General features: G+C 41.1%; 1 long non-coding RNA gene across 1 annotated transcript in view; it reads right to left on the bottom strand.

Moving 5' to 3' along the window:
• The window catches only part of LOC144381907 (uncharacterized), a 90293-nt gene that overhangs the window by 37091 nt on the left and 32881 nt on the right, over positions 1–20321 (bottom strand). The gene's annotated exons all lie outside the window — the stretch shown is intronic.

Here is a 20321-nt window from a genome sequence, read left to right as displayed (position 1 = left end):
TGTTCCTTTCTGAATGTCCAGTTTCTCCACAAACATCCCTGTAATCATCAGCATCTTCAGTCTTCAGTGGTCCCTCATTTGGAGCTCCTATAACAGTTGTTTTCTACATCATTCACCTAATACCTAACATTCACTGCTTTACTTATTATCCTTCTAAGCCAGTAGTTTTCAAAGTGTATGATTCATCAGAACTACTTAGAGTGTTGTTAAAAAGACAGATTTCATTGGCTCCCCTGAAGAGATGCTGATTTAGTAGGTGTGGTAGACAGAATTCTAAAGATGGGCCCCCCACAATTCCCATACCCTGCTTATTCAATCAAGCACTAATCAAGGTACTGCTAGGAAGGGATTCTGCAGATGTAATTAAAGTCTCAAGCTGGCACACCTTAAAATGTGGAGATTATCTAGTTGGGCCTACGCTAATCCTATGAGTGCTTCAGAAGCGGAGAGTTTTCTCTGACGTGTAACAGCAAGAGAAGTCAGAGAGATTCCAAGTGCAGAAAGGACTCCATGTGCCTTAGCTGGTTTGAAGATGGGAAGGGCCGTGCGGAAAAAAATGTAGTTGGCTTCCAGGAGTAGAAAGCTACCCTCAGCTGACAGCCAGCAAGAAACTGAATTTTGCCAACAACCTAAATCAGATTTGAACCGGATTTTTCCCCCGGAGTCTTCAGTAAGAAGCTAGCCCTAGTTAGACCTTAAACCAAGAACACCTAGCCACATGGCCCAAACTTGTGACTTCAGAACTAGGATATACTAAATATGTGTTGTTTTAAACTGCTGAGTTAGTGGCCATGTGTTACACAGCAATAAAAACTAATATAATAAATATGGGGCTGGGCCCAGGAATCTGTTTTTCAACAAGTAGGTGGTCCCTGACCACAATTTAAGAAACCTCATTTAAAAGTTTCATAATTTTCATTTCATCTGTCCCATAAACTAAGTTCACAATGAATTTCCTACTTGGGAAGATAATATATCCACTGAATATGTAATTAATTCCACCTCACATAGATACACCCGTGAATATATTTTAACTTTGTAAAAGTCTCCAAAGTGGATAAACTATTTACATTCAAATGTGACACCCCAAATCTGTGTTTGGACAAGTCCTCATTCACGGAGAAGACAAGGAAATGATGCGAAAGCAGAGGATGACTTCTGGATGGGCCATTAACTTCTTTGTAGCTGTGCATTGGCTACAGGGCAGTAACAGGAGGCCCTCAGTCTACTGGTCAGGTTTCTGTATGAAATTTGACAAGGCGTACCCTAAAGCTGGAGTTAAAAATGCCATGCATTATACTGGTCTCTCAGCATGACCAGCCACCCCAAGTGTTAATAGAATATTTGCCAGGTAACATGTGGTAGCAGGTAAACTGTTTTGCAGGCTTCAGAAAAGTGAGGCGGGTGCCTGGGTGGCTCAGTCGGTTAAGCATCTGCCTTCGGCTCAGGTCATGATCCCAGGGTCCTGGGATCGAGCCCTGCATCGGGCTTCCTGCTCAGCGGGGAGTCTGCTTCTCCCTCTGCCCGCTCCCCCTGCTTGTGCTCATTCTCTCTTGCTCTGACAAATAAAATCTTTGGGGAAAAAAAAAATGTGTGGCACAGAAGAGCAAGAGACTGATTCCTGAATAGTTTGAAATTCTATCACTGTGGGGATTCTCCCAGTTTTCTTGATGGAGGCCACTGAGCATCACCTTTCCAATAAAGAAAAATGTCAAAATTAGTACTGGTAAGGAACTTGGAACTCCTATACATCAAGTTCCCAGGCCAAACCTTGCTTCACTATTTCTGGTGATAGGGAGCTCACCACCTCACAAGCCAGCCTATTCAGTGTCTGGACACCTCTATGACAGAGTGCTTCCTCAAACAGATTCATAATTTGCCTCTCAGGATCTTCCCCCTGCTTGCTTTAGAGTGGCTTTTGGAGCCACTCCATAGTCGAGGACCCTGTAGACATTTGGAGACCACAATCATACCTCACCCCTTTGCTGTGTATGTTTTTAGGTCAATATCCCCATCCTCTCCAATAATATCTTGTTGGATATTTTCCCCACACTATTCCACACCATTGGTCTCTCAGAAAGTCAACCACATCAGGAGTAGTAGGGAGGAAGGCCTGGGAAAGGCAGAGTATTTACAAAAACAAGAGAGGAGAGCGAAGGACCAAAGAGGAACAAAGGCACAAGAGAGACAACCTGATACACAGGCCAAATAGTATCCAGTTCTCCATAGCTCTAAAGTTCCCCAAGAACAGACAGGATTTGAAAGAACATATTTAAGATTTTTGGCGGAGCAAGATGGCAGAGGAGTAGGAGACCTGGAATTCGTCTGGTCTCAGGAATTCAGCTGGATAGGGATCAAACCATTCTTAACACCTACAAACTCAACAGGAGATCGAAGAAAAGAATAGCAACAACTCTGAAGAGAAAAGCGACCACTTTCTGGAAGGTAGGACGTGCAGAGAAGTGAATCCGAGGCGATTTTCGGGAGGATAGACGGCGGGGGAGGGGGCCTCCATCGGCCGCTTCTGGCAAATGATAGAGCCGTGGAGCACAAAATCAGAACTTTTAGAAGTCTGCTCTGCTGAGGGACGTCACTCTGGTGGCTAAGTGGGGGGTGGAACCCTCGTGGGACAGTGTGGTCTCAGGACTGTGGGGTCACAGAAAGACCGGGGGTGCCTGAGTGCGGCAGAGCTCCCAGGTGTCGGAGCAGGGAAGCCAGCTGCAGAGACGGAGCCGAGGCGTGGGCTCTCAGCTCAGGGTTGCCATAAACCGTGATCCGCGGCACAGTCGGGCCACTGCTCCTCCAGCAGGGACCCAACAAGCGGCAGATCTGGGGAGACTCCCCTTCCTCCCCCAGGAGAAGCGGCGGCGGGGGAGGGCGGGAGGGGAACCGCAGGGATCTGCTGGGTTTCGAGACTCCACATGGGGTCGTGTGCCAGAGATAGAAACGCTCGGTCACAGGCCGGGTGAGCACGAGTGCAGCCGGAGACAAGGGAGACGGGAGTGACTGACGGCTTTTCTCTGGGGGCTCACTGAGGAGCAGGGCCCCGAGTTCTCGGCTCCTCCGGGGCGGAGATTGGGAGGCCACCATTTTCACTCTTGTCCTCCAAAGCTGTACCAAAAGCTTGCAGGGAACAAAAGCTCCTGAGAGCAAACCCGAGCAGATTACTTAGCCGGGACCAGCAAGGGCAGGGCAATTCCGCCTCCGGCAAAGACATTTGGGAACCACGGCAACAGGCCCCTCCCCCAGAAGATCAGCTAGAACAGCCAGACAAGACCAAGTTTACTGATCAATGAGAACGGCAGAACTCCAGCGATAGGGGAATACTGCACAGAGAATCCATGGCTTTTTCACCATGATTCTTTAGTCATTCAAAGTTAATTTTTTTTTACCTGTCTTTTTTTTTTTTTTTGGAATTTTTCTTTTTCCCTTTTTCAACCAACATCTTATCAATCCCTTTTTTAAAAAACATTTTTATTTTTCATTTTTAGAGTCATATTCTATCCCTTCATAGTAATTACCCTTATTTTTGGCATATATATATATAAGTTGTTCTCTCTAAAATTTTGAGATACACTTTCTTCTAACAGATCAAAATATACCCTAAATCTCTAGTGTATGGCTTTGTTCTAGTCTCCTGCCTGATCACATTCTCTCCCTTTTCTTTTCTTTTTTTTTAAATCCTCTTCTTTTTTCAAACAACTTCTTATCAATTCTTTTTATAAAATTTTTTATAATTTTCATCTTTACAGTCATATTCCATCCCTTCCTCATATCAACCCTTATTTTTGTATATATATAAGTTTTTCCTTCTTTAAAATTTTGGGAGGCACTTTCTTCTAACAGACCAAAATACACCCAAAATCTAGTGTGTGGCACTGATCTATGCACCAGCCTGATCATATTTGATCATATTGTTTTGTTTTGTTTTCTTCGTTTTTGTTTGTTTTTATCTTTTTCTTTTTCTTTTTCTTTTTTCTTTCTTTCCCTTTCTTTTCCCCTTTTTCTGATTCAGGTCTTTTCTGATTTGTTTAGAGTATATTTTCTGGGGACATTGTTACCCTGTTAGCATTTTGTTCTTTCATTCACCTATTCTCCTCTGGACAAAATGACAAGACGGAAAAAATCACCTCAACAAAAAGAACAAGAGGTAGTACCGACTGCCAGGGACCTACTCAATATGGACATTAGTACGATGTCAGATCTAGAGTTCAGAATCATGACTTTAAAGATACTAGCTGGGCTTGAAAAAAAGCATGGAAGTTATTAGAGAAACCCTTTCTGGAGAAATAAAAGAACTAAAATCTAACCAAGTCGAAATCCAAAAGGCTATTAATGAGGTGCAATCAAAAATGGGGGTGCTAACTGCTAGGATAAATGAGGCAGAAGAGAGAATCAGTGATATAGAAGACCAAATGATGGAAAATAAAGAAGGTGAGAAAAAAAGAGATAAACAACTACTGGATCACGAGGGCAGAATTCGAGAGATAAGCGATACCATAAGATGAAATAACATTAGAATAATTGGGATCCCAGAAGAAGAAGAAAGAGAAAGAGGGGCAGAAGGTATATAGGAGCAAATTATAGCAGAGAACTTCCCTAATTTGGGGAAGAAAACAGGCATCAAAATCCAGGAGGCACAGAGAACCCCTCTCAAAATCAATAAAAATAGGTCAACACCCCGACATCTAATAGTAAAACTTACGAGTCTCAGAGACAAAGAGAAAATCCTGAAAGCAGCTCGGGAGAAGAGATAGGTAACCTACAATGGTAGAAACATTAGATTGGCAACAGACCTACCCACAGAGACCTGGCAGGCCAGAAAGGACTGGCATGATATATTCAGAGCACTAAATGAGAAAAATAGGCAGCCAAGAATACTATATCCAGCTAGGCTGTCATTGAAAATAGAAGGAGAGATAAAAAGCTTCCAGGACAAACAAAAACTAAAGGAATTTGCAAACACAAAACCAGCCCTACAAGAAATATTGAAAGGGGTCCTCTAAGCAAAGAGACAGCCTAAAAGCAACATAGACCAGAAAGGAACACAGACAATATAGAGTAACAGTCACCTTACAGGCAATACAATGGCACTAAATTCATACCTTTCAATAGTTACCATGAATGTAAATGGGCTAAATGCCCCAATCAAAAGACACAGGCTATCAGATTGGATTAAAAAACAAGACCCATCGATATGCTGTCTGCAAGAGACTCATTTTAGACCCAAAGACACCCCCAGACGGAAAGTGAGGGGGTGGAAAACCATTTACCATGCTAATGGACATCAAAAGAAAGCTGGGATGGCAATCCTTATATCAGACAACTTAGATTTTAAACCAAAGACTATAATAAGAGATGAGGAAGGACACTATATCATACTTAAAGGGTCTATCCAACAACAAGATCTAACAATTGTAAGTATCTATGCCCCTAACATGGGAGCGGCCAATTATATAAGGCAATTAATAACAAAAGCAAAGAAACACATCGACAACAATACAATAATAGTGGGGGACTTTAACACCCCCCTCACTGAAATGGACAGATCATCTAAGCAAAAGATCAACAAGGAAATAAAGACTTTAAATGACACACTGGACCAAACGGACTTCACAGATATATTCAGAACATTCCATCCCAAAGCAACAAAATACACATTCTTCTCTAGTGCCCATGGAACATTCTCCAGAATCAACCACATCTTAGGTCATAAATCAGGTCTCAACCGGTACCAAAAGATTGGGATCATTGCCTGCCTATTTTCAGATCACAATGCTTTGAAACTAGAACTCAATCACAAGAGGAAAATTGGAAAGAACTCAAATACATGGAGGCTAAAGAGCATCCTACTAAAGAACGAATGGGTCAACCAGGAAATTAAAGAAGAATTTAAAAAATTCATGGAAACCAATGAAAATGAAAACACAACTATTCAAAATCTTTGGGATGCAGCAAAGGCAGTCCTGAGAGGAAAGTATATAGCAATACAAGCCTTTCTCAAGGAACAAGAAAGGTCTCAAATACACAACCTAACCCTACACCTAAAGGAGCTAGAGAAAAAACAGCAAATAAAGCCTAAACCCAGCAGGAGAAGAGAAATCATAAAGATCAGAGCAGAAATCAATGAAATAGAAACCAAAAGAACAGTAGAAAGGATCAACGAAACTAGGAGCTGGTTCTTTGAAAAAATTAACAAGATTGATAAACCCCTGGCCAGACTTATCAAAAAGAAAAGAGAAATGACCCAAATCAACAAAATCATGAATGAAAGAGGAGAGATCACAACCAACACCAAAGAAATACAAACAATTATAAGAACATATTATGAGCAACTCTATGCCAGCAAATTAGATAACCTGGAAGAAATGGATGCATTCCTAGAGATGTATCAACTACCAAAACTGAACCAGGAAGAAATAGAACACCTGAACAGACCTATAACCACTAAGGAAATTGAAGCAGTCATCAAAAATCTCCCAACAAAAGCCCAGGGCCAGATGGCTTCCCAGGGGAATTCTACCAAACATTTAAAGAAGAATTAATACCTATTCTTCTGAAACTGTTCCAAAAAATAGAAATGGAAGGAAAACTTCCAAACTCGTTTTATGAGGCCACCATTACCTTGATCCCAAAACCAGACAAAGACCCCATCAAAAAGGAGAATTACAGACCAATATCCTTGATGAACATGGATGCAAAAATTCTCACCAAAATACTAGCCAATAGGATCCAGCAGTACATTAAAAGGATTATTCACCACGACCAAGTGGGATTTATCCCTGGGCTGCAAGGTTGGTTCAACATCCGCAAATCAATCAACATGATACAATACATTAAAAAAGAAAAAACTAGAATCATATGATCCTCTCAATAGATGCAGAAAAAGCATTTGACAAAGTACAGCATCCTTTCTTGATCAAAACTCTTCAGAGTATAGGGATAGAGGGTACATACCTCAATATCATAAAAGCCATCTATGAAAAACCCACAGCGAATATCATTCTCAATGGGGAAAAACTGAGAGCTTTCCCCCTAAGGTCAGGAACGCGGCAGGGATGTCCACTGTCACCACTGCTATTCAACATAGTACTAGAAGTCCTAGCCACAGCAATCAGACAACAAAAAGAAATAAAAGGCATCCAAATCGGCAAAGAAGAAGTCAAACTCTCACTCTTTGCAGATGATATGATACTTTATGTGGAAAACCCAAAAGACTCCACCCCAAAACTGCTAGAACTCACACAGGAATTCAGTAAAGTGGCAGGATATAAAATCAATGCACAGAAATCAGTGGCATTCCTATACACCAACAACAAGACAGAAGAAAGAGAAATTAAGGAGTCAATCCCATTTACAATTGCACCCAAAACCGTAAGATACCTAGGAATAAATCTAACCAAAGAGGCTAAGGATCTGTACTCAGAAAACTATAAAATACTCATGAAAGAAATTGAGGAAGACACAAAGAAATGGAAAAACGTTCCATGCTCATGGATTGGAAGAACAAATATTGTGAAGATGTCAATGCTACCTAGAGCAATCTACACATTCAATGCAATTCCCAGCAAAATACCATCCACTTTTTTCAAAGAAATGGAACAAATAACCCTAAAATTTGTATGGAACCAGAAAAGACCCCGAATAGCCCCAGGAATGTTGAAAAAGCAAAGCAAAGCTGGCGGCATCACAATTCCGGACTTCCAGCTCTATTACAAATCTGTCATCATCAAGACAGTATGGTACTGGCACAAAAACAGACACATAGATCAATGGAACAGAATAGAGAGCCCAGAAATGGACCCTCAACTCTATGGTCAACTCATCTTTGACAAAGCAGGAAAGAATGTCCAATGGAAAAAGGACAGTCTCTTCAACAAATGGTGTTGGGAAAACTGGACAGCCACATGCAGAAGAATGAAACTGGACCATTTCCTTACACCACACACAAAAATAGACTCCAAATGGTTGAAAGACCTCAATGTGAGACAGGAGTCCATCAAAATCCTAAAGGAGAACACAGGCAGCAACCTCTTCGACCTCAGCCGCAGCAACCTCTTCCTAGAAACATCGCCAAAGGCAAGGGAAGCAAGGGCAAAAATGAACTATTGGGACTTCATCAATATAAAAAGCTTTTGCACAGCAAAAGAAACAGTCAACAAAACCAAAAGACAACCGACAGAATGGGACAAGATATTTGCAAATGACATATCAGATAAAGGGCTAGTATCCAAAATCTACAAAGAACTTATCAAACTCAACACCCAAAGAACAAAGAATCCAATCAAGAAATGGGCAGAAGACATGAACAGACATTTTTCCAAAGAAGACATCCAAATGGCCAACAGACACATGAAAAAGTGCTCAACATCGCTCGGCATCAGGGAAATCCAAATCAAAACCTCAGTGAGATACCACCTCACACACAGTCAGAATGGCTAAAATTAACAAGTCAGGAAACGACAGATGTTGGCGGGGATGCGGAGAAAGGGGAACCCTCCTACACTGTTGGTGGGAATGCAAGCTGGTGCAACCACTCTGGAAAACAGTATGGAGCTTCCTCAAAAAGGTGAAAATGGAGCTACCATACGACCCAGCATTGCACTATTGGGTATTTACCCCAAAGATACAAATGTAGGGATCCGAAGGGGTACGTGCACCCCGATGTTTATAGCAGCAATGTCCACAAAAGCCAAACTTTGGAAAGAGCTAAGATGTCCATCGACAGATGAATGAATAAAGAAGAAGTGGTATATATATACAATGGAATATTATGCAGCCATCACAAGGAATGAGATCTTGCCAGTTGCAACCAATGTGGATGGAACTGGAGGGTGTTATGCTGAGCGAAATAAGTCAATCAGAGAAAGACATGTATCATATGACCTCACTGATATGAGGAATTCTTAATCTCAGGAAACAAACTGAGGGTTGCTGGAGTGGGGGGTGGGGTGGGAGGGATGGGGTGGCTGGGTGATAGACATTGGGGAGGGTATGTGCTATGGTGAGCGCTGTGACTCGTGCAAGACTGTTGAATCACAGATCTGTACCTCTGAAACAATGTAATATATGTTAAGAAAAAAAAAGAAGAAGAAGAAGATAGCAGGAGGGGAAGAATGAAGGGGGGAAATCAGAGGGGGACACGAACCATTAGACACGATGGACTCTGAAAAACAAACTGAGGGTTCTAGGGGGAGGGGGGTGGGAGGATGGGTTAGCCTGGTGATGGGTATTAAAGAGGGCACGTTCTGCATGGAGCACTGGGTGTTATGCACAAACAATGAATTGTGGAACACTACATCAAAAACTAATGATGTAATGTATGGTGATTAACAATAAAAAAATAAAAAATAAAAAGAGCATATTTAAGCCCACTACTACCTTAAAAAATAATTTCCTATCATCGCACCACTGTTTTATAGACCTTACTGCATTCGCACCCCTATTTCTGCCAGAATCATAAAGCAGCTGCTTTCGCAAGCCCTAATGGAGCCTCTAACCTGAGCCAGAGAATAAAGAAGATTTTAAAGACAAAACGAATAGATCGCAGAGGAGGAAAAGCAGCCCTCAGTCCCCTTCTGTCCAGCTAATACAACAGAGTCTTTGTCTTATCTGTCAATATCTAGAAGTCTGCAAAGCTAAATATGTACAGCGCTTATGTGTCTAGACACACAGACAGTTCTAGACAAATCACGGAGCTGCATTTTTCTGCTCTGGAAATATTTTAAACAAAGATACGGCTGTTTGTGCTTTTCACACCGCACAGACCCGTAGCCTGAATGCTGCAGGAATTCAAGCAAGCATTTTCAGATTCCGACGGAAGGGAAAAGATCTGACATGACAAAAAAGTTTCTTTGCTGTTTCCCTCTGCCCTCCCAGCAGCCCCGTACAACACCTGTCTCATCAGCAGGGGCACTCAGAAGGGATGGGCCTCAAGGCACCTCAGTCCCAAGCTTCTCCATGCCTCATTCTTCATCCACGCTGCTCGTAATGTTCCATCCCTGGCACAGTTACACCTGAACACTCTGGTGCTGCCAAACACCTGGCTTGATTTTCCACTGTCCAAATGAAAAATAAGCATAATCTGCTTTCTGAGGATACAGCAAATGAGGGAGTTCATGACAAATTGTGTTGGTTTATGCAGAATAGTGATAATAAGATACAAATGAGAATTTTTTGCTTAATGAATAATACTAATCACGTTTCAACAAATGCTGTGCCCTTCTAATTAGAGAGACTGCATAAAATCAGCTTAATTTATTTGTGACTAGTTATACAGAGTTTAAATATTTACTAGAGATTTACTCAAATGTTTGAGAGGATTTTAAACATTTCCTACAGTTGAAGCGGCCTGCCTAGTTCTGCGGGGTGTGGTGACAGCTCTAACTTGTGGGAGCTCTCTGATTTTGCAGCGTGTCATGAAAATCCTGGTTTCAAAATGAAGAAGAAAGGGTATTATTGATTTACATACTAATTCTCCAACTGTTACTCATTTTCTTGATTCCAGCTTCCGAAGTTGCCCTCCCAACATTCATCACTGTAGTACACTAGAGGGGATGAGCATCTTTTTCAATAAATTATAGGAACTATGACTAATTACAGTGATATTAACTATGCAAAGTAATGTGTAACTTAAAATGGATACGTTCATCATTTCAAATTATGCCTTTGACTTTTGATGGTCTAATATAGGCATGCTCTTTTTGTACTGAAAGTGTACTATATTTTCTAAGAATCTCTTTGCAATTCTAGGTTCTGCTTGTAAGCATACTGACCAGCTAAAAGTAACCTTCTAGAGCATCTTCAATGACCCAGAGCAATTAAAAAGACAAGCAGATGACTACGAGATAAGGAGCACAGAAACATATATATGTTACACCTCTCTGACATAGAATTAGACAGAAGAGGTCTGGTCATTAGAAGCTTTGCTGACATGCCTTATCTATATTTTTCAAAAGCAGTTTGACCATGAATTATTTTTATTCAACCCTAATGGCAACCCTGGAGGGTTCATGTATCTGTATCCTTATCTTCTGGATTAAGACACTGGAAGCACTGATAGGTTATGCCATCTGTCCAAGGCCACCGGACCAAATTGGGACAGTCTTGGACTAGACCCAGACTTTGTGCCATCTAGTCCATGTCATGTGTTCTATTCTACCTGAACAGATATTTAAGTGAGTTCATTAAAGAAGCTTAGAGAAAACTTCCAAAATTCTCTATTTGAGCAGTATAATTTGTTGATCCATTCATCCCTGCACCTACAATCATTTATTGAATACCCTTCCTGTCAGACACTGCGTTAGATACTGCAGATAGAGCATGAAGACACAATCCTTACCCTACAGAGTCCTCCCCTCTGGTGAGGAAGATCGACATGTAATCAAAGAATTACAAAACACCATGGGAAGGGCTATAATAAAGGTCTGTATAAAGTGTAATGGAAGCACAGAGGTGAGAGAATCATTTCTAAGAGACAAATAAGGAGGTGGTCAAAGGAGGATTCTCCAATGACATGATGGTTCAATTCAGTCTGAAAACATTCACTGGATTTCTCCCAGCAGACAAGAGCAGAAAAGGCATTGTACATGCTTGAAAGGGTAAAGCATGAAGGGCACAGTGTATCAGGGAAGAAAGGCTTGGAAAACTAGGCAGAGGATTTTGTAGAGGGCCTTATATGTCATCCTAAAGAGTTCAAGCTTTATTAGGGGTGGAGGTAAAGAGTCAGGGGAAGGTTCTTGGCAACAGAATGGGGTAATTATTGTTTCATCAGGATCAACTGGAAAGAGTATGTAAAATAAAATGGAAGATATTGAAAGAAGAGCAACCTAGTAGAAGGCTATTGCAATGCAGTAGGAACAAGTGATAAGGATCTAAGTTAGGATCAGGGGAAGTAAAGGGCCAGGACTGGGTAGAGGAAATGGATTTGAAAGATAAATATTTAGGAACAGAATGGTTTATTGGTTTTTATTTATGGTATACATAGGCATGGATTCCCTGATTCTCAGCTTCTTTGTTCCTTCAGTGTTTAGGTGAACGACTCATTAGCCCTTAAGTTTCTAAAGACAGTAATGAAGGTTTGTCAAAGGGAAATTCTTGTTATTCTGTTGAAATCACACCTTGTACTGTGCTCACAGTATAACGGGTGTATTTGCGAATGAGTTTTTGACTTATGACTGGCTGACATCCTTTGACAGGATGGACTTTTCTCCAATTTGCCAAGAAACCAAACAGCAACATCACAATAAAAAATATTGCGCGTACCCGTCCATATGCATAATAGAAGAATTGGTAAATTCCTAAACATACCTTCTCTAGATACCAATTGTTAACACCACCGCAAACTTCAAGGAAAATATTTGTTCCAAACTATAAATATGTAACCCAGATTTTAAGTATTTAAGATGAACTATCATGATTCAAGATAGCTTGTGACAACACTAACGCACAGTTAAGAAAATGATCGTATAATAAGTGGGTTAAGCAGACACTTAAGCCAACTGCCTTTCTTCAAATTCTGCCTCTACCACTAAGCTGTAGGCTCTTGGACAAGTCATTTAAAAACTCTTTATGTCTCAGTTTCTTTCTTCATTTGTAAAAGGGGACAAGAAACTAACTGCCACAAGGGGTTGCTATGAGTATTAATGAGTTATTATATGTACAGAGCTTAGAACAGCTGTGACATTATTATTATCATTGCTGTTATAATCGCCCAATTAAAGAAAGGCAGGCTCAGGCCTTAACAACACGAATGAGTTCTAGCCAATACTCTTAATTATGACAGTAATAGTCTGGCTGTCTTCAAAATCCAAAATAAGATAGCATCATCATTATTAATTACAATAAAAACAAAGGAATTATCTTCCAATCACAGCCAGGTTCCTGGCTCTGACGTGTAAACACATGGTTTACTTTGAAAACCGCAATCTCAAGAGATGAGACCAGTTTCAATTTTTTCCTAGTTTTCCTTTAAAACCTGGTAAATATAGAGTATCCCTTAGTTTATATAAAAACTTTTTTGAACTTAGTGATATTTTAACCTTGAAGTGAGAAAGCCCATTCTCTTCTGCCCAGGATTGCTTTTCATTTGTCCTACATCTCTTCTTCCAATCTTCAGAAAATGCTAACCCCATTCATCCTCCTGAGATTTGACAGCTAAATCTGGGCTTTAAAATAAAGAAAAGGAGGGTGCCTGGGTGGCTCAGTTGGTTAAGCTTCTGCCTTTGGCTCAGGTCATGGTCCTGGGGTCCTGGGATTGAGTCCTGCATTAGGCTCCATGGTCACCAGGGAGTCTGCTTCTCCCCTTCCCTGCCCGCCCCCCCCCACTCGTGTGCTCACTTGAGCTCTCTCTCTCTCCCTCTCTCAATCCCACAAAAAAAATAAAATCTTTAAAAAAAATTGAAAAAAAGAAAAGGAAGCATTTATTGAAAACATAGTAAATGCTCAATAAAGGTTTGTCAGGCCAGACTCGATATGAGCAGAGAGTATGCTCACTATATATATGCACTCTTATTTGGTCCTCAAGACATCACCATCACAAAAGGTAGTGATTATTATCTCTGTTGTGCCGGCAAGAAATCTGGAAGATACAAGGCCTTGCTTAGGGTCACACCATTAATAGATGGCCCTGAAAAGATCTGCCCTGAGGTCACCTTACTATAAGTCCCTGCATCCAGCCCTAGCCATCAAGGGGATTCTTGGCCTTCAGCTCCTCATGATGATGATCTTAATTCTCTTAGACAAAGTTGGCCTCTCCAACGTGGTAAGTATCTCATGAAGCTTTTCTCAAAATAGTCAACTCCATTACTTCTTTTTCTTCTGAGGTCAGCTCAACAGCCTGAACAACATGCAGAAATTCACATGCAGACACATTATGGTGGAGTAGAGTACTGTAAACAACTCTAAATACACAGCAGCCTTATCTTAAAATCAATGTGCCGAGTGCAGGTGGAAATTCAGAAACCAGCATGATTTTAGACCTTGGTCATCTTGAGCACCTTTCAGAGACTGCAGGGGCTCACATTTTATCACTGTTATAAAATAAAGATTCATTGATTAAATGGAATGTAAGAGACCACTAAACCTTTTTTAAAAGTGTTTCATGAAATGACCCTTTAAAAACAACCTATTAGCTGTCAGATGCCTTTCAAATATATGTAATGTATCCTAATGAGAACAGAACAAACAAACAAACAGCTGAGGCCTTTAGGGTCCCCAAGATCATAAAACTTTCAGCCTCTTTTCTGACATCAACAGCTTTAGGCCCCACTTCGGCCCCGGACAGTTGGCGCCTGAGGCTGCAGCCTTGACAGACAGCCCTGCAGCAGCTCGGACTGAAGTTGTTCTGGCAGCAGAAGGAGGCCCCAAAAGCATCTGATTATTTTAAAATGTGCTTTCATTGTGCTGCTTGCAGCTGTGAGTTAATTTTGTTTAAAAAAAAAAAAAAAAAAGACCATTTGCTTCTTTAAAATCCAGGTTTTTTCCCCTCTGCAGAGCAGCTGCAAGGAGAGCAGCGTCAACTTCAAAAGCCCCCTGCCTCCCTGAGAGCACCACTTTGGGAGGCTGCCTTCCTTGCCAGCAGGGAATCAACACTGCGCTGCAGAGGGCACAGGCTCCTGAGGTTTTCCTCATTGGCTGCTTTGTGCAGGCGGACAGGAGGATGGACCAACCGAAGAGCAGGCCGAGTCCTTAGAAGTACTTTGGACCTGCTTTCAGCCCTTTTACAGATGAGAAAACTCAAGGACAGAGTGGTTAAGTGGCTGGCCTAAGATTTCACATCTAGTTAATGGCAGCCCCACGGTGCACATAATCTGGAACCAGGAGCAATGGGGTGTGGGGAAATAGAGATGGGGTGCCATCATTAGACAGACCCTGCCAGGGAGCATTCTTCTTCCCCACGGCAGGATTTATTGCAGCTGTCCACCTGATACCTTAAAGATGCCACCACTGGCTCCCTTGTTCATCCCCAGGTCCATTTCTGAATCACCTTCCCAACAGAATTCTGAGCTACTTCTCTCCATGCTCACCATTTGCTATAGGCTCATTTCCCTCAAAAAGTACCCCCTCTCCAATGCATCATGCCTTATAAATTGTAACCAATTCGACTTGACTGCAACTCATTAGATGTGAATATATGTCTAGGCTAAATTTACCTTCGCTTTTGTAATCCACATTGCTCATGGGGTTTTGTCCTTTGACCACACTGCCAAATTTGGCAAGGGACTTCTAGAGCCTGGCTTTGGAGCTTCTTTGGTCAGCATATGATAACCAGTGTCTCTGTGAATCCTCCCAGGTTTCCAGAGATGGAGAATGAGCCACATGCTGATAAACAGTGGTGATCATCTCATCTCTGCCATTGCCCCATTAGCAAGAAGGTAGCTCTGCCAGTCACTTGCCAATCAATTTCACAGAATGTAGGTTGTGCCTCACCCAATTCAAGTCTCCTAATTAATGGAGTGACAAAATTTTGACATTTTTTTGGCTTCTCTGGCTCTTGTGGGAATTTGGGGAAGAGAACTGAAAGAGGTTCAGAAGAAGGGGGAGAGTGAGAAAGGAGAGAAGAACACACGCTGATTTAATGGGTCTTTGCCAGTTTTTGGCTAATAGCAATTTTTATAATAAATAATCTTTTTAATTATAAAAGTAAAACGTGTTCAATGCAAAAAATCTTTACAAATAATGGAAAAGAAAAAAATAAATGAAAACCACTTAGTTTAAGTTTGGTCTGTTTATTTTCATGTAATGAAAACCTCAATGCCACCTAGCCTAATTAATTGGGTAATATGTTAGCTCATTCTAAAATCAGGGCAGATTTTAATGTTATGATTCAGAGATGTGACAATGCCGCCACATAAAAGGTCTCATGACACCTCTAATCTGGCCTCTCTGTGTCATGTCACTCAAGGCCAGCTTCCCCCTAAGACCACAAAATCTCTTCCAGTATCACCTGGAATTCCAGGTGTCCTTATCCATGTCACGGAGAGAGACTGGGTATATCTCCTACCCAACTAAAAGTCTTTCAATTCTGATTAGATCCAATGAAATTATCTATCTCTGAACCAGACATTAATGCCAAGATAATGCTTTTCACTAAATGGCTCATGCCTGGATTATGTGTCCACACCTAACCTAATAACCATCACTAGAGGGATGGGTTCATGCTGATTGATCTCACACAATGATTGACCACCCATAGAACTCAAGGTGAAGGTCAACCTCACCAAATTGCATGGCTGCTGCACATGGTGTAGAGGTAGGGAGGGGATAATGGGATGGATGCTGGGGAATCAATCACAATATCTTCCATACACTAAGTAATGCAATTGCCTAGGGAAGAACCATTGTTGGTATTTCTGCTATATAGCTCTGAACACACACACACTCGTGTGTGTGTGTGTGTGTGTGTACTGCAAATCAGAATTATATTGTATATACTATTTTACGGCCTCTATTTTTTCTGAAAAATATATCAGAGTTTTCTCATGTCATCAAATATCATAAAAATTATTTAAAAGGCTGCATGGAATTTAAATAACCCCTAAAATTTGAACATTTCATTAAGTTGTTTTATTTTCATCCTTACAAATTAAGCTACAATAAATAAATTTGTACATATAGCATTGTTCACATCCAGGCTTATTTCAACAGGATGGAGTACCAAAAATGGAATTCATGAGTAAAAAAGTATAAACAAAACTTTTGGATACTTATTACAAAAGCACCACCTAGAAATATTATACCAATTTTATACTCTGCAGTAGTATACATTAACATATTTAAATATCCACATCTGTTATATTTTCAAAGTACCCAAAGTATAAAAAAATATTTAGATTAGTAGTTAAATCTGTGAGGGAAATCAAAAGGAGAGAGCATTAATATATTTAAGACTTGGAATTCAGAATATAGAAATTCTTGATTTTTTCAACCCACAATACCTGGGCTTATCCTAAGAGGAAACAAAAAAATAAGACCATATTTGTGTGAAGAAGAGAACTGGGTCCCCTCAGGAGCTACAGTATGCTACTCTATTAGTCCTGACTCTTTGATATGTAAATTACAGGCATGCAATTTGAGCCAGCTTACACAAAAAGGTGAATTTATTGACTCTGATGACAAGGAAAAGGAAAAGTGTAACTGGGAAAGACTAAAATGAAAGATGTGACGGTACCAGGATCTTTCCTCTCTGTTACCTCACCTCCATCCATCCGGGTCTTCTGTCAATCAGCTCTGAGAAGCTCGCACTCCAGCTGCCAGCAGCTTCTGAGTCTGCATTTGCTCACTCCACCACTAGAAAGCCTCACTTGAGCCTCAGTTTCAAAGATCTAGGACTATATTTGGATTGCTCAGGCTCAGTTTATCTACAGATCCCTTGCTTTGGGGATACTGAAAGTGGGCCTCCGTAGAGCGACCAGTTTGGGGATACTGGAAGTGGGCTTCCATAAAGCAACCAGTCACTACTTGATTGGCAGCCCTTATATCACGGTCATGAACTAAGTAGAGAGGAACAGTTCCTCTAGAAGAGAATGGTATTATCACAAGACAGAAGCATGCTAAATGGACACAAATAACTCATAAATATTATCTTTTAAAATCCTTAAACAACTCTATGACAGAGTTACTGTCATAAATGTGAGAGGAGGAAAGAGACACATAGAAATCAAATTGGATTGATTCATCTCTCTCTCTCTTTCTGTCTCTCTCACACACACACACACACACACACAATAAGGTGATAGAGCTAGAATTTAAACCGTGATCAGTCTAATTATGCATTAAACACTCTTCAGCAATGTGACTATTATATAAGGAAAGATACTATGATTATATGGTAGACAATAACAATCACCCCACCACCCCACCCTACCCCCACAACCTCCACCACATGCCCATATACTACCCTGGCTTGTCACTAATCCATGTGGGAGCATGTTTCATGTATGTCCACCATCAGCTCGCAGAGTCATAATGGCCCAGGGCTGTGTGAATCACAGAGCAATGGGAAAGAGGGCACATGATAGAAGAAACAGACAGCCTGTCCTCAGCCCTCTCTAGGTCAAAATTTAGCATTCACTGTAATAAGATATGCTGAATTTCCATTTGTTCACCTTTTAATCATGTTATCTTCTGTACCCCAGCACAATGGACTACATCTCCACTAAAGTACACGAAATGGCTTCTCAGTATCCAGTTTGTTCCTCTCATAATAACCACAGAGATTCAACAATTTGCCCAGAGTTTAAAGTCCAATTAATGTTAGGTGAATTCAAACTCAAGCCTCTCCTCTCAGGCTAGTGGTCTCCTCCTCACCCATGGATGTTTCAATCATTCCAAAGCAAACTGGGCTCTTAGAGTGAAAACGAGCATCAGGAAGCTGGTCCAGAGAAGGAGGATAAAAAACAATGAGTATCTGTGTAATTTCAAAAAAAGAACATCCCACTGTCTCCTTGGAAATAGACAAACACACACGCAATGATAGTGGAAGAGAGTAACCGAGGTTGGTAGTAGCAGAGTACTAAAGCGAAGTCAGCAAACATTCATTACATACCCATTAGGTGCCCAAATACCTTTTATGTGCAAGGTGCTGGGGACAAAGCAATCACAACACAGATTGGGTCACTGGACTCACGAAGAGAGCTATCTATCGGGGAAGATAGGCACTAAAAAGTCACCCAGGAGTGATGGCTATTTTGAAGGGTCAAGGGCAGGATCCTATGGGAATGCAGAACTCATGGGTGCCAGCAAAAGGGGCCACTCAGAAGAGAAGAGTTTAAGTTGAAGGATGAGCAGGATATATTCGGGAGCAGTTGAAGTGGAACAGTGAGCCAAGCAGAGGAAAGAGCACGTACAAAGGCCCGGAGGTGAAAAACGTGATGATATGGGGGTCTGAAAGCTGGGCCTGTGGTTGGAGGATAGAGGGAAACAGAGGGTGGAACAACGGTCCTCAGGGGCAAGCTGGGATCAGAGTAGGAAGAGCTCCATGAGCCAGGTCTAAGAATTTGGTCTTTATCCTGAGGACAATAAGAAGGGTTTTAAGCAGGGAGATGCAGAATCATCTCTGCATTTTTAAAAGATCATTCTAACAGCGGCATCAAGAGATTAGAGGGGACTGAAGCTGAACATAGTGAAAAACCTCTTAGGAGGTGCTTGCACTGGTCTGATTAAACCACAGTGGTGGCTTAGATGTGAGTGCTGGAAGGGAGGAAGGGGTGGGACTCAGGATTTGCTTCCATTGTTCCCTGAAACACGCATAACAGGAACAGCAAAATCAAACCTAAGGTCTATACATGAGTTGGGGCGGGGGGAGGCGGGTCTCTGAGAATTAGGATAGAAAAGAATTCACATTGTCTTCCGTTGGCTAGGAAAGGATTAGAGAAATGAGTATACAGAAGAAAAATAAAACTAGGTGTAGTAATTCTGATTCACAGACACTATTTCCTGGCCAGATGCTGCTGTAGAAATTTCAGAAACACCCACTAAAATCATAAATGAAAATCACATATTCGTAACATTTAATGAGAATACAGGCTGAATTTACAGCCGCTGAATGTGCAATATGGATGAAGATGTTGATTTACCCAATGGAAGATGGAAATATATATGATAGAGGAAAACAATACCCAGGAATGTGATAAACATTTTCATGAAAATGAGTCACTGGAAAAACCCAAAACTTCTTCAACACTTTGCACCAAATTATCTTCAGAGCAGTCAAAAGGAAATAATAATAAATAATAATAGTGCATTTTCCTGCCATTAATTTTTTTTAAACTTCTGTTGACTTCAGTGGAAGTTCTGCATCTAGAATGTGGCCCAGGAAATTTATAGTCTGTAACTCAGAGACCAAAGACCTTGAACATCAAGAAAATCTCTTACCCTTATTTATATACACTGTTCTTTATCACAAAGGAAGAGCTGGTACCCATTCCAAGTAACCAATCATTATGCAAGGAATATTCTGACTCACCCAGCATCCTTAATCAGTAAATGCTGTGCCAATGGAAAGAGAGTGGGAAGAAGTCACAGCATCCATTAATAAAAAATGACTGGGGCTTTCTATCAACAGAAGCATCATTAGGAAACGTATGGTAGGAAAATAGTAGGCTGTAGATTTGTGGTGGCAGGGATGGCAATGGAATACTAACATTTATACCCTCTTAACCACTTTGTTTTAAAAGGATGCTGGATTTCAGGTACCAACACATGTGCTTAATACAGCATTTTGCATGTTCAGTTTCTTGCTAAATTCCTGACCACAGTCTCAAAAGATGGGACCGCCTTACCTGATCCTTTGGCCCTCCCTCCAGCCTCCAAACACAAAT

The sequence above is a fragment of the Halichoerus grypus genome, chromosome 5 (assembly GCF_964656455.1).
Source record: "Halichoerus grypus chromosome 5, mHalGry1.hap1.1, whole genome shotgun sequence".
Taxonomy (NCBI): domain Eukaryota; kingdom Metazoa; phylum Chordata; class Mammalia; order Carnivora; family Phocidae; genus Halichoerus; species Halichoerus grypus.
The sequence above is the reverse complement of the archived record's forward strand: the minus strand, read 5'-3'. Positions and strand labels throughout refer to the sequence as shown.